Source organism: Aulostomus chinensis, chromosome 1, assembly GCF_037954235.1.
Source record: "Aulostomus chinensis isolate RoL2024-O1b breed Wild chromosome 1, RoL_Achi_v1.0, whole genome shotgun sequence".
Taxonomy (NCBI): domain Eukaryota; kingdom Metazoa; phylum Chordata; class Actinopteri; order Syngnathiformes; family Aulostomidae; genus Aulostomus; species Aulostomus chinensis.
This window is the reverse complement of record NC_141320.1, coordinates 1055613-1071594: the sequence shown is the minus strand read 5'-3', so window position 1 is coordinate 1071594 and position 15982 is coordinate 1055613. Positions and strand designations below refer to the sequence as shown.

Sequence of the window (15982 nt, the reverse complement as noted above, 5' to 3'; positions counted from 1 at the left end):
TAAGAAACTCTCACTACATTACTGTAGCATCATTTTGAGGTGCGTAGCAACTCTCACTACATGACTGTCAGCATCATTTTAAGATTTTAAGCAACTCTTACTGCATCACTGGAGCATCATTTTGAGGTTCGTAGCAACTCTCACTATATCACTGTAGCATCATTTTGAGATTTTTAGCAACTCTTACTACATTACTGTCAGCATAATTTTGAGCATAGTAGCAACTCTCACTACATCACTGTAGCATCATTTCTTAGGTTAGTAGCAACTCCCATTACATCACTGGAGCATCATTTTGAGATTAGTAGCAACTCTCACCACATCACTGTCGCATCATTTCTTAGGTTCATAGCAACTCTCATTACATCACTGTAGCATCATTTTGAGGTTTTAAGCAACTCACTACATCACTGGAGCATCATTTTGAGATTTTAAGCAACACTTACAACATTACTGTAGCATTATTGAGGTTCGTAGCAAGTCTCACTACATTTCTTACAGCATCATTTTTAGATTTTTAGCAACTCCTACTACATTACTGTAGCATCATTTTGATTTTGGTTGCAATTCTCACTACATTACTGTTGCATCATTTTGAGGTTCGTAGCAACTCTCACTACATTACTGTAGCATCATGTTGAGGTTCGTAGCATCTCTCACTACATTACTGACAGCATTATTGTGAGGTTTTTAGCAAGTCTCGCCACATCACTTTAGCATCATTTTGAGATTTTTAGCAACTCTTCCGACATCACTGTAGCAGCATTTTAAGGTTTTTAGCAACTTTCACTACTTCACTGGAGCATCATTTTGAGGTTTTAAGCAACTCTTACTACATCACTGTAGCAAAAATTTTTAGGTGTTTAGCAACTTAATACATTACTGTAGCATCATTTTGAGGTTTTTAGCAACTTAATACATTACTGTAGCATCATTTTGAGGTTCGTAGCAACTCTTACAACATTACTGTAGCATCATTTTGAGGTTTTAAGCAACTCTCAATACATGACTGTGGAATCATTTTGAGGTTTTAAGCAACTCCTACCACATCACTGTAGCATCATTTATAGGTTCGTAGCAACTCTCACTACATCACTGTAGCATCATTTTGAGGTTCTTAGCAACTCTCACTACATTACTGTAGCATCATGTTGAGGTTCGTAGCATCTCTCACTACATTACTGACAGCATCATTGTGAGGTTTTTAGCAACTCTCGCCACATCACTTTTGCATCATTTTGAGGTTCGTAGCAACTCTCACCACATCACTGTAGCAGCATTTTGAGGTTTTTAGCAACTTTCACTACTTCACTGTCGCATCATTTGGAGGATAGTAGCAACTCTCACCACATCACTGTCGCATCATTTCTTAGATTAGTAGCAACTCTCACTACATCACTGGAGCATCATTTTGAGGTTTTAAGCAACTCTCACCACATCACAATCGCATCATTTTGAGATTTTAAGCAACTCTCACTACATGACTGTAAGCATCATTTTAAGGTTTTAAGCAACTCTTTCTTTATCACTGGAGCATCATTTTGAGATTTGAAGCAACTCTCACTACATCACTTTCGCATCATTTTCTAGATTAGTAGCAACTCTCACTACATAACTGGAGCATCATTTTGAGATTTTTACCAACACTTCATACATCACTGCAGCATCATTTTGAGGTTTTTAGCAACTCTCACCACATTACTGTCAGCATCATTTTGAGGTTCGTAGCAACTCTCACCACATCACTGTAGCATCATTTTGAGATTTTAAGCAACTCTCACTACATCACTGCAGCATCATTTGGAGGATAGTAGCAAGTCTCACCACATCACTTTAGCATCATTTCTTAGATTAGTCGCAACTCTCACTACATCATTGTAGCATCATGTTGAGGATAGTAGCAAATCTCACTTCACGACTGTCAGCATCATTTTGAGTTTTTTGAAACTATTACCACATCACTGTCACATCATTTTGAGATTTTAAGCAACTCTCACTTCATCACTGTAGCATCATTTGGAGGATAGTAGCAACTCTCACTACATGACTGTCAGCATCATTTTTAAAGGTTTTAAGCAACTCTTATTGCATCACTGGAGCATCATTTTGAGGTTTTTAGTCAACCTAATACATTACTGTAGCATCATTTTGAGGATCGTAGCAACTCTCACTACATCACTGTCGCATCATTTTGAGGTTTTTTGCAACCTAATACATTACTGTAGCATCATTTTGAGGATCGTAGCAACTCTCACTACATCACTGTAGCATCATGTTGAGGATAGTAGCAAATCTCACTTCACGACTGTCAGCATCATTTTGAGGTTCGTAGCAACTCTTACTACATCACTGGAGCATCATTTTGAGTTTTTTGAAACTATTACCACATCACTGTCACATCATTTTGAGATTTTAAGCAACTCTCACTACATCACTGTAGCATCATTTGGAGGATAGTAGCAACTCTCACTACATGACTGTCAGCATCATTTTTAAAGGTTTTAAGCAACTCTTATTTCATCACTGGAGCATCATTTTGAGGTCCGTAGCAACTCTCACTACATTACTGACAGCATCATTGTGAGGTTTTTAGCACCTCTCATCACATCACTTTAGCATCATTTTGAGATTTTTAGCAACTCTCACCACATCACTGAAGCATCATTTTTAGATTTTTAGCAACTCTTCCTACATTACTGTAGCATCATTTCTTAGATTAGAAGCAACTCTCACTACATCACTGGAGCATCACTTTGAGATTTTTTCAGCAACTCTTCCTACATCACTGTAGCATCATTTCTTAGATCAGTAGCAACTCTCACTACATCACTGGAGCATCATTTTGAGGTTCGTAGCAACTCTCACTACATTACTGACAGCATCATTGTGAGGTTTTTAGCAACTCTCGCCACATCACTTTAGCATCATTTTGAGATTTTTAGCAACTCTCGCCACATCACTTTAGCATCATTTTGAGATTTTTAGCAACTCTTCCGACATCACTGTAGCAGCATTTTGAGGTTTTTAGCAACTCTTCCGACATCACTGTAGCAGCATTTTGATGTTTTTTGCAACTTTCACTACTTAACTGGAGCATCATTTTGAGGTTTTAAGCAACTCTTACTACATCACTGTAGCAACATTTTGAGGTTTTTAGCAACTTAATACATTACTGTAGCATCATTTTGAGGTTTTTAGCAACTTAATACATTATTTTAGCATCATTTTGAGGTTCGTAGCAACTCTTAGAACATTACTGTAGCATCATTTTGAGGTTTTAAGCAACTCTCACTACATTACTGTGGAATCATTTGGAGGATAAGTAGCAAGTCTCACCACATCACTTTAGCATCATTTCTTAGATTAGTAGCAACTCTCACTACATCACCGTAGCATCATTTTGAGGATAGTAGCAAATCTCACTTCACGACTGTCGTCATTTCTTAGGTTCATAGCAACTCTCATTACATCACTGTCAGCATCATTTTCAGGTTTTTAGCAAGGATACTACATTACTGTCAGTATCCTTTTGAGGTTAGTAGCAACTCTCACGACATCACTGTAGCATCATTTCTTAGGTTAGTAGCAACTCTCATTACATCACTGTAGCATCATTTTGAGGTTCGTAGCAACTCTTACTACATCACTGGAGCATCATTTTGAGTTTTTTGAAACTATTACCACATCACTGTCACATCATTTTGAGATTTTAAGCAACTCTCACTACATCACTGTAGCATCATTTGGAGGATAGTAGCAACTCTCACTACATCACTGTCAGCATCATTTTTAAATTTTTTAAACAACTCTCACTACATCACTGTAGCATCATTTTTAGGTTTTTAGCAACTTAATACATTACTGTAGCATCATTTTGAGGATCGTGAAACTCTCACCACATCACTGTAGCATCATGTTGAGGTTCGTGGCAACTCTCACTACGTCACTGTAGCATCATTTTGAAGATTTTAGCAACTCTCACCACAACACTTGAGCATCATTTTGAGATTTTTAGCAACACTTACAACATTACTGTAGCATTATTGAGGTTCGTAGCAACTCTCACTACATTACTGTAGCATCATTTTGAGGTTCGTAGCAACTCTCACCACATCACAGTCGCATCATTTTGAGTTTTATAAGAAACTCTCACTACATTACTGTAGCATCATTTTGAGGTGCGTAGCAACTCTCACTACATGACTGTCAGCATCATTTTAAGATTTTAAGCAACTCTTACTGCATCACTGGAGCATCATTTTGAGGTTCGTAGCAACTCTCACTATATCACTGTAGCATCATTTTGAGATTTTTAGCAACTCTTACTACATTACTGTCAGCATAATTTTGAGCATAGTAGCAACTCTCACTACATCACTGTAGCATCATTTCTTAGGTTAGTAGCAACTCCCATTACATCACTGGAGCATCATTTTGAGATTAGTAGCAACTCTCACCACATCACTGTCGCATCATTTCTTAGGTTCATAGCAACTCTCATTACATCACTGTAGCATCATTTTGAGGTTTTAAGCAACTCACTACATCACTGGAGCATCATTTTGAGATTTTAAGCAACACTTACAACATTACTGTAGCATTATTGAGGTTCGTAGCAAGTCTCACTACATTTCTTACAGCATCATTTTTAGATTTTTAGCAACTCCTACTACATTACTGTAGCATCATTTTGATTTTGGTTGCAATTCTCACTACATTACTGTTGCATCATTTTGAGGTTCGTAGCAACTCTCACTACATTACTGTAGCATCATGTTGAGGTTCGTAGCATCTCTCACTACATTACTGACAGCATTATTGTGAGGTTTTTAGCAAGTCTCGCCACATCACTTTAGCATCATTTTGAGATTTTTAGCAACTCTTCCGACATCACTGTAGCAGCATTTTAAGGTTTTTAGCAACTTTCACTACTTCACTGGAGCATCATTTTGAGGTTTTAAGCAACTCTTACTACATCACTGTAGCAAAAATTTTTAGGTGTTTAGCAACTTAATACATTACTGTAGCATCATTTTGAGGTTTTTAGCAACTTAATACATTACTGTAGCATCATTTTGAGGTTCGTAGCAACTCTTACAACATTACTGTAGCATCATTTTGAGGTTTTAAGCAACTCTCACTACATGACTGTGGAATCATTTTGAGGTTTTAAGCAACTCCTACCACATCACTGTAGCATCATTTATAGGTTCGTAGCAACTCTCACTACATCACTGTAGCATCATTTTGAGGTTCTTAGCAACTCTCACTACATTACTGTAGCATCATGTTGAGGTTCGTAGCATCTCTCACTACATTACTGACAGCATCATTGTGAGGTTTTTAGCAACTCTCGCCACATCACTTTAGCATCATTTTGAGATTTTTACCAACTCTTCGGACATCACTGTAGCAGCATTTTGAGGTTTTTAGCAACTTTCACTACTTCACTGTAGCATCATTTGGAGGATAGTAGCAACTCTCACCACATCACTGTCGCATCTTTTTAAGATTTTAAGAAACTCTCACCACATCACTGTAGCATCATTTCTTAGATTAGTTGCAACTCTCACTACATTACTGGAGCATCATTTTGAGGTTTTAAGCAACTCTTACTACATCACTGTAGCAACATTTTGAGGTTTTTAGCCACTTAATACATTACTGTAGCATCATTTTGAGGTTTTTAGCAACTTAATACATTACTGTAGCATTATTTTGAGGTTCGTAGCAACTCTTACAACATTACTGTAGCATCATTTTGAGGTTTTAAGCAACTCTCACCACATGACTGTGGAATCATTTTCAGGTTTTAAGCAACTCTCACTACATCACTGTAGCATCATTTATAGGTTCGTAGCAACTCTCACTTCATTACTGGAGCATCATTTTGAGATTTTTAGCAACACTTACAACATTACTGTAGCATTACTGAGGTTCGTAGCAAGTCTCAATACATTACTTACAGCATCATTTTTAGATTTTTTGCAACTCTCACTACATTACTGTAGAATCATTTGAAGGATAGTAGCAACTCTCACCACATCACTGTTGCATCATTTTTAGTTTTTTAGCAACTTAATACATTACTGTAGCATCATTTTGAGGTTTTTAGCAACTTAATACATTACTGTAGCATCATTTTGAGGTTTTAAGCTACTCTCACTACATCACTGTTGCATCATTTTGAGATTTTAAGCAACTCTCACCACATCACTTTAGCATCATTTCTTAGATTAGTAGCAACTCTCACTACATCACTGTAGCATCATTTTGAGGATAGTAGCAAATCTCACTTCACGACTGTCAGCATCATTTTGAGGTTCGTAGCAACTCTTACTACATCACTGGAGCATCATTTTGAGTTTTTTGAAACTATTACCACATCACTGTCACATCATTTTGAGATTTTAAGCAACTCTCACTACATCACTGTAGCATCATTTGGAGGATAGTAGCAACTCTCACTACATGACTGTCAGCATCATTTTTATTTTTTTTAAACAACTCTCACTACATCACTGTAGCATCATTTTTAGGTTTTTAGCAACTTAATACATTACTGTAGCATCATTTTGAGGATCGTGAAACTCTCACTACGTCACTGTAGCATCATTTTGAAGATTTTAGCAACTCTCACCACATCACTGTAGCATCATTTTGAGGTTCGTGGCAACTCTCACTACGTCACTGTAGCATCATTTTGAAGATTTTAGCAACTCTCACCACATCACTTTAGCATCATTTTGAGATTTTAAGCAACACTTACAACATTACTGTAGCATTATTGAGGTTCGTAGCAACTCTCACTACATTACTGTAGCATCATTTTGAGGTTCGTAGCAACTCTCACCACATCACAGTCGCATCATTTTGAGTTTTATAAGAAACTCTCACTACATTACTGTAGCATCATTTTGAGGTGCGTAGCAACTCTCACTACATGACTGTCAGCATCATTTTAAGATTTTAAGCAACTCTTACTGCATCACTGGAGCATCATTTTGAGGTTCGTAGCAACTCTCACTATATCACTGTAGCATCATTTTGAGATTTTTAGCAACTCTTACTACATTACTGTCAGCATAATTTTGAGCATAGTAGCAACTCTCACTACATCACTGTCAGCATCATTTTTAACATAATAGCAACTCTCACTACATCACTGTAGCATCATTTCTTAGGTTAGTAGCAACTCCCATTACATCACTGGAGCATCATTTTGAGATTAGTAGCAACTCTCAGCACATCACTGAAGCATCATTTTGAGATTAGTAGCAACTCTCACCACATCACTGTCGCATCATTTCTTAGGTTCATAGCAACTCTCATTACATAACTGTAGCATCATTTTGAGGTTTTAAGCAACTCACTACATCACTGGAGCATCATTTTGAGATTTTTAGCAACTCTTCCGACATCACTGTAGCAGCATTTTAAGGTTTTTAGCAACTTTCACTACTTCACTGGAGCATCATTTTGAGGTTTTAAGCAACTCTTACTACATCACTGTAGCAACATTTTTAGGTGTTTAGCAACTTAATACATTACTGTAGCATCATTTTGAGGTTTTTAGCAACTTAATACATTACTGTAGCATCATTTTGAGGTTCGTAGCAACTCTTACAACATTACTGTAGCATCATTTTGAGGTTTTAAGCAACTCTCACTACATGACTGTGGAATCATTTTGAGGTTTTAAGCAACTCCTACCACATCACTGTAGCATCATTTATAGGTTCGTAGCAACTCTCACTACATCACTGTAGCATCATTTTGAGGTTCTTAGCAACTCTCACTACATTACTGTAGCATCATGTTGAGGTTCGTAGCATCTCTCACTACATTACTGACAGCATCATTGTGAGGTTTTTAGCAACTCTCGCCACATCACTTTAGCATCATTTTGAGATTTTTACCAACTCTTCCGACATCACTGTAGCAGCATTTTGAGATTTTTAGCAACTCTTCCGACATCACTGTAGCAGCATTTTGAGGTTTTTAGCAACTTTCACTACTTCACTGTACCATCATTAGGAGGATAGTAGCAACTCTCACCACATCACTGTCGCATCTTTTTAAGATTTTAAGAAACTCTCACCACATCACTGTAGCATCATTTCTTAGATTAGTAGCCACTCTCAGGACACCGCTGGAGCATCATTTTGAGGTTTTAAGCAACTCTTACTACATCACTGTAGCAACATTTTGAGGTTTTTAGCAACTTAATACATTACTGTAGCATCATTTTGAGGTTTTTATCAACTTAATACATTACTGTAGCATCATTTTGAGGTTTTAAGCTACTCTCACTACATGACTGTGGAATCATTTTGAGGTTTTAAGCAACTCCTACCACATCACTGTAGCATCATTTATAGGTTCGTAGCAACTCTCACGACATTACTGTGGAATCATTTTGAGATTTTTAGCAAGTCTCACCACATCACTGAAGCATCATTTTGAGGTTCGTAGCAACTCTCACTACATTACTGTGGAATCATTTTGAGATTTTTATTAACTCTCACTACATCAGTGGAGCATCATTTTGAGGTTTTTGCAACTTTCAACACATCACAGTCGCATCATTTTGAGTTTTTAAGCAACTCTCACGACATCACTGTGGTATCATTTTGAGGTTCGTAACAACTCTCACTACATCACTGTAGCATCATTTTTAGGTTTTTAGCAACTTAATACATCACTGTAGCATCATTTTGAGGTTCGTGGCAACTCTCACTACATCACTGTAGCATCATTTTGAAGATTTTAGCAACTCTCACCACATCACTTTAGCATCATTTTGAGATTTTTAGCAACACTTACAACATTACTGTAGCATTATTGAGGTTCGTAGCAACTCTCACTACATTACTGTAGCATCATTTTGAGGTTCGTAGCAACTCTCACCACATCACAGTCGCATCATTTTGAGTTTTATAAGAAACTCTCACTACATTACTGTAGCATCATTTTGAGGTGCGTAGCAACTCTCACTACATGACTGTCAGCATCATTTTAAGATTTTAAGCAACTCTTACTGCATCACTGGAGCATCATTTTGAGGTTTAGTAGCAACTCTCACTATATCACTGTAGCATCATTTTGAGATTTTTAGCAACTCTTACTACATTACTGTCAGCATAATTTTGAGCATAGTAGCAACTCTCACTACATCACTGTCAGCATCATTTTTAGCATAGTAGCAACTCTCACTACATCACTGTAGCATCATTTCTTAGGTTAGTAGCAACTCCCATTACATCACTGGAGCATCATTTTGAGATTAGTAGCAACTCTCAGCACATCACTGAAGCATCATTTTGAGATTAGTAGCAACTCTTACAACATTACTGTAGCATCATTTTGAGGTTTTAAGCAACTCTCACTACATGACTGTGGAATCATTTTGAGGTTTTAAGCAACTCCTACCACATCACTGTAGCATCATTTATAGGTTCGTAGCAACTCTCACTACATCACTGTAGCATCATTTTGAGGTTCTTAGCAACTCTCACTACATTACTGTAGCATCATGTTGAGGTTCGTAGCATCTCTCACTACATTACTGACAGCATCATTGTGAGGTTTTTAGCAACTCTCGCCACATCACTTTAGCATCATTTTGAGATTTTTACCAACTCTTCCGACATCACTGTAGCAGCATTTTGAGATTTTTAGCAACTCTTCCGACTTTACTGTAGCAGCATTTTGAGGTTTTTAGCAACTTTCACTACTTCACTGTACCATCATTAGGAGGATAGTAGCAACTCTCACCACATCACTGTCGCATCTTTTTAAGATTTTAAGAAACTCTCACCACATCACTGTAGCATCATTTCTTAGATTAGTAGCCACTCTCACGACACCGCTGGAGCATCATTTTGAGGTTTTAAGCAACTCTTACTACATCACTGTAGCAACATTTTGAGGTTTTTAGCAACTTAATACATTACTGTAGCATCATTTTGAGGTTTTTCGCAACTTAATACATTACTGTAGCATCATTTTGAGGTTTTAAGCTACTCTCACTACATGACTGTGGAATCATTTTGAGGTTTTAAGCAACTCCTACCACATCACTGTAGCATCATTTATAGGTTCGTAGCAACTCTCACGACATTACTGTGGAATCATTTTGAGATTTTTAGCAAGTCTCACCACATCACTGAAGCATCATTTTGAGGTTCGTAGCAACTCTCACTACATTACTGTGGAATCATTTTGAGATTTTTATTAACTCTCACTACATCAGTGGAGCATCATTTTGAGGTTTTTGCAACTTTCAACACATCACAGTCGCATCATTTTGAGTTTTTAAGCAACTCTCACGACATCACTGTGGTATCATTTTGAGGTTCGTAACAACTCTCACTACATCACTGTAGCATCATTTTTAGGTTTTTAGCAACTTAATACATCACTGTCGCATCATTTTGAGGTTCGTGGCAACTCTCACTACATCACTGTAGCATCATTTTGAAGATTTTAGCAACTCTCACCACATCACTTTAGCATCATTTTGAGATTTTTAGCAACACTTACAACATTACTGTAGCATTATTGAGGTTCGTAGCAACTCTCACTACATTACTGTAGCATCATTTTGAGGTTCGTAGCAACTCTCACCACATCACAGTCGCATCATTTTGAGTTTTATAAGAAACTCTCACTACATTACTGTAGCATCATTTTGAGGTGCGTAGCAACTCTCACTACATGACTGTCAGCGTCATTTTAAGATTTTAAGCAACTCTTACTGCATCACTGGAGCATCATTTTGAGGTTTAGTAGCAACTCTCACTATATCACTGTAGCATCATTTTGAGATTTTTAGCAACTCTTACTACATTACTGTCAGCATAATTTTGAGCATAGTAGCAACTCTCACTACATCACTGTCAGCATCATTTTTAGCATAGTAGCAACTCTCACTACATCACTGTAGCATCATTTCTTAGGTTAGTAGCAACTCCCATTACATCACTGGAGCATCATTTTGAGATTAGTAGCAACTCTCAGCACATCACTGAAGCATCATTTTGAGATTAGTAGCAACTCTTACAACATTACTGTAGCATCATTTTGAGGTTTTAAGCAACTCTCACTACATGACTGTGGAATCATTTTGAGGTTTTGAGCAACTCCTACCACATCACTGTAGCATCATTTATAGGTTCGTAGCAACTCTCACTACATCACTGTTGCATCATTTTGAGGTTCTTAGCAACTCTCACTACATTACTGTAGCATCATGTTGAGGTTCGTAGCATCTCTCACTACATTACTGACAGCATCATTGTGAGGTTTTTAGCAACTCTCGCCACATCACTTTAGCATCATTTTGAGATTTTTACCAACTCTTCCGACATCACTGTAGCAGCATTTTGAGATTTTTAGCAACTCTTCCGACTTTACTGTAGCAGCATTTTGAGGTTTTTAGCAACTTTCACTACTTCACTGTACCATCATTAGGAGGATAGTAGCAACTCTCACCACATCACTGTCGCATCTTTTTAAGATTTTAAGAAACTCTCACCACATCACTGTAGCATCATTTCTTAGATTAGTAGCCACTCTCACGACACCGCTGGAGCATCATTTTGAGGTTTTAAGCAACTCTTACTACATCACTGTAGCAACATTTTGAGGTTTTTAGCAACTTAATACATTACTGTAGCATCATTTTGAGGTCTTTAGCAACTCTCACTACATCACTGGAGCATCATTTTGAAGTTTGAAGCAACTCTCAATACATCACTGGAGCATCATTTTGGGATTATTAGCAACTCTCATTTCATCACTTTAGCATCATTTTGAGGTCTTTAGCAACTCTCACTACATCACTGGAGCATCATTATGAGGATAGTAGCAACTCTCACTACATCACTGCAGCATCATTTTGAGATTAGTAGCAACTTTTACTTCATGACTTTAGCATCATTTATTAGGTTAGTAGCAACTCTCACCCCATCACTGTAGCATCATTTCTTAGTTGAGAAGAAACTCTCATTACATCACTTTAGCATCATTTTGATCTTAGTCGCAAGTCTTACTGTATTATTGACAGCATCATTTTGAGGTTTGTAGCAACTCTCACTACATCACTGGAGCATCATTTTATTCTTGAGATTGGGGACCAATAATTTTAATGTCCATTTTGGGGACATGTACTGTACACACACACACAGATTTATGAAAGTCACTTTCAGGTGCCTGAAATTCCTTTGGGGACTAAAGTCTAGAAAAGTAATTTGAACATTTATGTGTACTTTTTTTTTGTGATGATAAGATTTACACCGACCAAGTCAGCCATATTGGCACCACAATCCAATTGGCATGTCAATAAGCATCACCCAATAAACCAAGGTCTTCTGTCTCAATGTATGTCACTGAAACATACTGTATTGTATTGCCTCACACTTACAGCATACAAGGATGCATGGCGTGCGTGGAACTGCCTGAATCTCTTCTGCAATGGAAGTTTGGTCAACCGTGTGGAACATTCCTGCACGATCCCCTTTGAGTGGGAAAGTAGCATCAACACAGCACCACGTGGTCCACCAGCAGCTTGGATTTCTGGTCCTTGTCTTGTAGTTCCACTTGACTTCTCCAAGGGAAGAGACTGCAAATAGTCAAGAACTCTGGGAAATTTGGTGGCTGTGGCCTCCTCAAATTCCACATTGATGTGGACACCAGTTCAAAGTTTGAAGTGCAGTTATCAACTCTGCACTGAAGTTGTTTTGTTAAAGGATAAATGATTTCCATTGTCCAATGATTTTTTTACATTCCAATCCTCTAAAGTGATGGACTGATACTGTAAATATGTAGAAATTCTCTATTGTTCAAAGTACAGATTCTGTGTTTATACATTGTTGTAGTTTTTATACTTGGAGAAAAAAGAATCTAACAGGAAATCACTGTAGAAAGTTGGCTCAGTTTCATAAAGTAACAACTAAATAGCTTCAATTGACAGTGATTGACCTTAAACTTGGCTATTTTAATGCACTATGCTTGCTTTTCCACTGTCAAATGAACTTTTTTAATGGGAAATTCCTGCTCATAGACTGGTTTGTTTCATAAATGAACCAGTAAGAGCCCTGAACTTAGAGAAGAACCTGAAAGGTCCTTGTTCTTCATGTGTTTTTCCATGATGGGCCTGTTTTCCTGCAGTTGAATGCACATTTATCAACACTAAATGGACTGTAATTTAATGAGTTGGGACTGTGAAACCTGCTGTGTATTTTTAGTTTATTCCATGAAATTTTGTGGAACAGTTCATTACTGTAATTTGACGGTATTCATCTGGAAACTCTGCTGACTGACTTTTTACTGTTTTTTAATAGTTTTTTTTCTTGACAGTGTACACAGAGGTCTGGTGGTTGAGCCGGGGCATTTTTACAAGCTGCTACCTGAAATTAATGCATTTCTTCATTCAAAAGACAAAACGGTCCCAGAGCTGATCGACCCAGAATGGAAATGGCACCTCGCATTTTGTGTTTGTGTCCCACAACATTGTCTGGCAGACAGTTGACCTGTCAATCACACACAGAGTCCCGCCCCCACACAGCTGAGAAACGCAGCTCACAGCAGCTGCCCCAGTCACACAGAAGATAGACGCGTTTCCTGGTTGGCGAGTGCAGACACAACTTCTGTGAGTGCAGGATTCACTTCTCTCATTGCTGTTTGTTCACTGTTGAGGTTTTATTCCTCCACCAACCTGCTTCTGTCTGGAAAGAAACAAATAACTGGAGTGCTGTACATCAAAAGACGTGGAGTTTGGACACGGACGAATGAAGTTTGGCTTTTTGTTTCTTCCATCAGATCAGAGCTGATAGGAAAAACAATCAGGTGGTTTCATTAAACCAGCAGTGAGCTGGACTTCAGCCCAGGTCCACAGTCCCACTGTCAGTTCACTTCAACATGAATGAACAAAATCCAACCCTCACCTGGCCTGGAAATAAATAACAATTGCATAACAATAACTCCTTTATTTCTCTCCTGTTCAGGTCCAGTTGGACTCACTCATCTCTATTTGGTAGGATTTCACTTCATGAGTTCAGAAGCATCTTCACATGAGACGCTGGTTCCTCACATTGATTGATCGTTGAATTCTGTCTTTGATCTCTGAATTCTGTGTTTGATGTCTGAATTCTGTGTTTGATCTCTGAATTCTGTGTTTGATGTCTGAATTCTATGTGTGATGTCTGAATTCTGTCTATGATCTCTGGGTTCTGTGCATTGATCTCCTGCTTCAGTCTTTGATCTCTGACTAATTCTAAACTCATCAAAGGATCACATCAGCATCTTGCTCCAGACTCCAGATGGTGGTTTTACCAAGTGCACCACAGTCCTTGTTGCTGTCTGCTGTTGGGTCACAGCAAAGTAAGGAAACAGCCTGACGGTCCTCAGGAGGAAATTCATCAGCCTCCAAAGATGGAGGTGAATCTCGACCTGCTCATGTTGGCCATCCTTGATGAACTTGGGCGGTACTCTGGTGCAGGGATGAGGTCATGGAGCTGATCTGGGAGCAGTCCTGATATTAAATGGACAAAATGTGTCAACATAAAATAAAATTGTAAACCTGTTTGAAGTCTTATTTTGTGTCTGATGGCCATTTTTGAAATCACTAATGATTTTTTTGACTGAACGTCCTGGATCCTGTGGTGCCAGATGAGGAGACAACTTGAGTACAAAGTTGAAGAGGAGGGTTTTTGGAGGGGAGATGATTTTTGCAGTGTTCCAAGTCAATAAAATGTCATCATGTTTCAAAATGTCCTCACTGAGATGGTTATTAATCCCTCATTCTCAGCTGCTACAGCCTTTAAAGAAAACCTTTGACTGGTGGATCTAACAAAGATCAGATGTTGTCTCCTCTAGAACATCAACAGCTTAACGTTGTGGGCAGGACTCCTACCTGAGCAGGGAGACCCCAATGGATTTCTAGTCCTGATAGGGAGAGGGAGCCTCCTGGGTCACGGAGTGGGGAACCTGATAGGGAGTGGGACGACCCGCCCATTGTGGGTGATTGACAGGGCAGGTTTGATCTATGTTTTCATTTTCAAAAGTAATTTTGAACATTTGTGGAAAGTTCGCCCACCTTGAACATGTAGAAGATGTCTTCTGATAGTGAATCGACTGTTGTCACATTTAAGGATCACTTGAGCTGATAAGATGAAGGCTACACAGGTCCAGCTGGAGATGCCGGGGATTGAACCCAGGGCCTCACACATGCTCAGCATGCGCTCTACCACTGAGCTACATCCCCTGTGGTAGTGTCACTGTTTAACTGGTGAATGAATTTCGATTGATTGATTTTAGGAAACCTAGAAGTTCCTCAGGTGCCATCAATCTTAAGTCACTCCTTCACTTTGTGTGTGGTTCAAAGTCAGTGGTTTCATCAGAGCTCAACAACAGAACAAGCTGAAGTCTTCTGGAGAACGAGGGCACCGATCCCACCACCTCTCACATGCTAAGCTAGCGCTCTACCATTGAGCTCCTTCCTCTGCTCAGCAACATAACAGATAATGCAGGTTGACCTTCAGGCTGCTGGGAGGTCAACACCTGAAATATTTCCAGGATTCTGTCGTGTTGGTAGAAACAGTTTGAGGGAAGAAAACCCTCAAACATGATGATGTCATTATTGAAGGCTTTACTGCTCCAAACCTTTGCTTGTTCTTCTGTGGTTGTGAGAGGTTCTGAGTGATGCATGGAAACTGATGGTTTAGGCATCAGTTCAAAGTAGCAGGAGCTTAAGGGGACATTTCAGATTTGTTGAAGTTGAGTCCTACTGCCTTCTTGTTCATGATGATGGTGATGTCAGAGTTCTTGCTCAGAACGATCCATGCTGTTCCTCCTATTAGTTCTGGAAAGTTGGAGCAAAACGTCATGCAGGGTCACAAGGTCACGTGTTTTGTGTAATCAGCAGATTTAATCTATAGAGTGAGTGGCGTGTGGTGTGTTTGTCAGGAGCTTAAAGACC

General features: G+C 38.6%; 1 non-coding gene across 1 annotated transcript; it reads right to left on the bottom strand.

The window, feature by feature from the left end:
* Positions 1 to 15196: 15196 nt before the first annotated feature.
* trnaa-agc (transfer RNA alanine (anticodon AGC)) lies at positions 15197 to 15268 on the bottom strand. The gene has a single exon. It is a non-coding gene; the product is annotated as a tRNA-Ala (tRNA).
* Between the last annotated feature and the right edge of the window lie 714 nt (positions 15269 to 15982).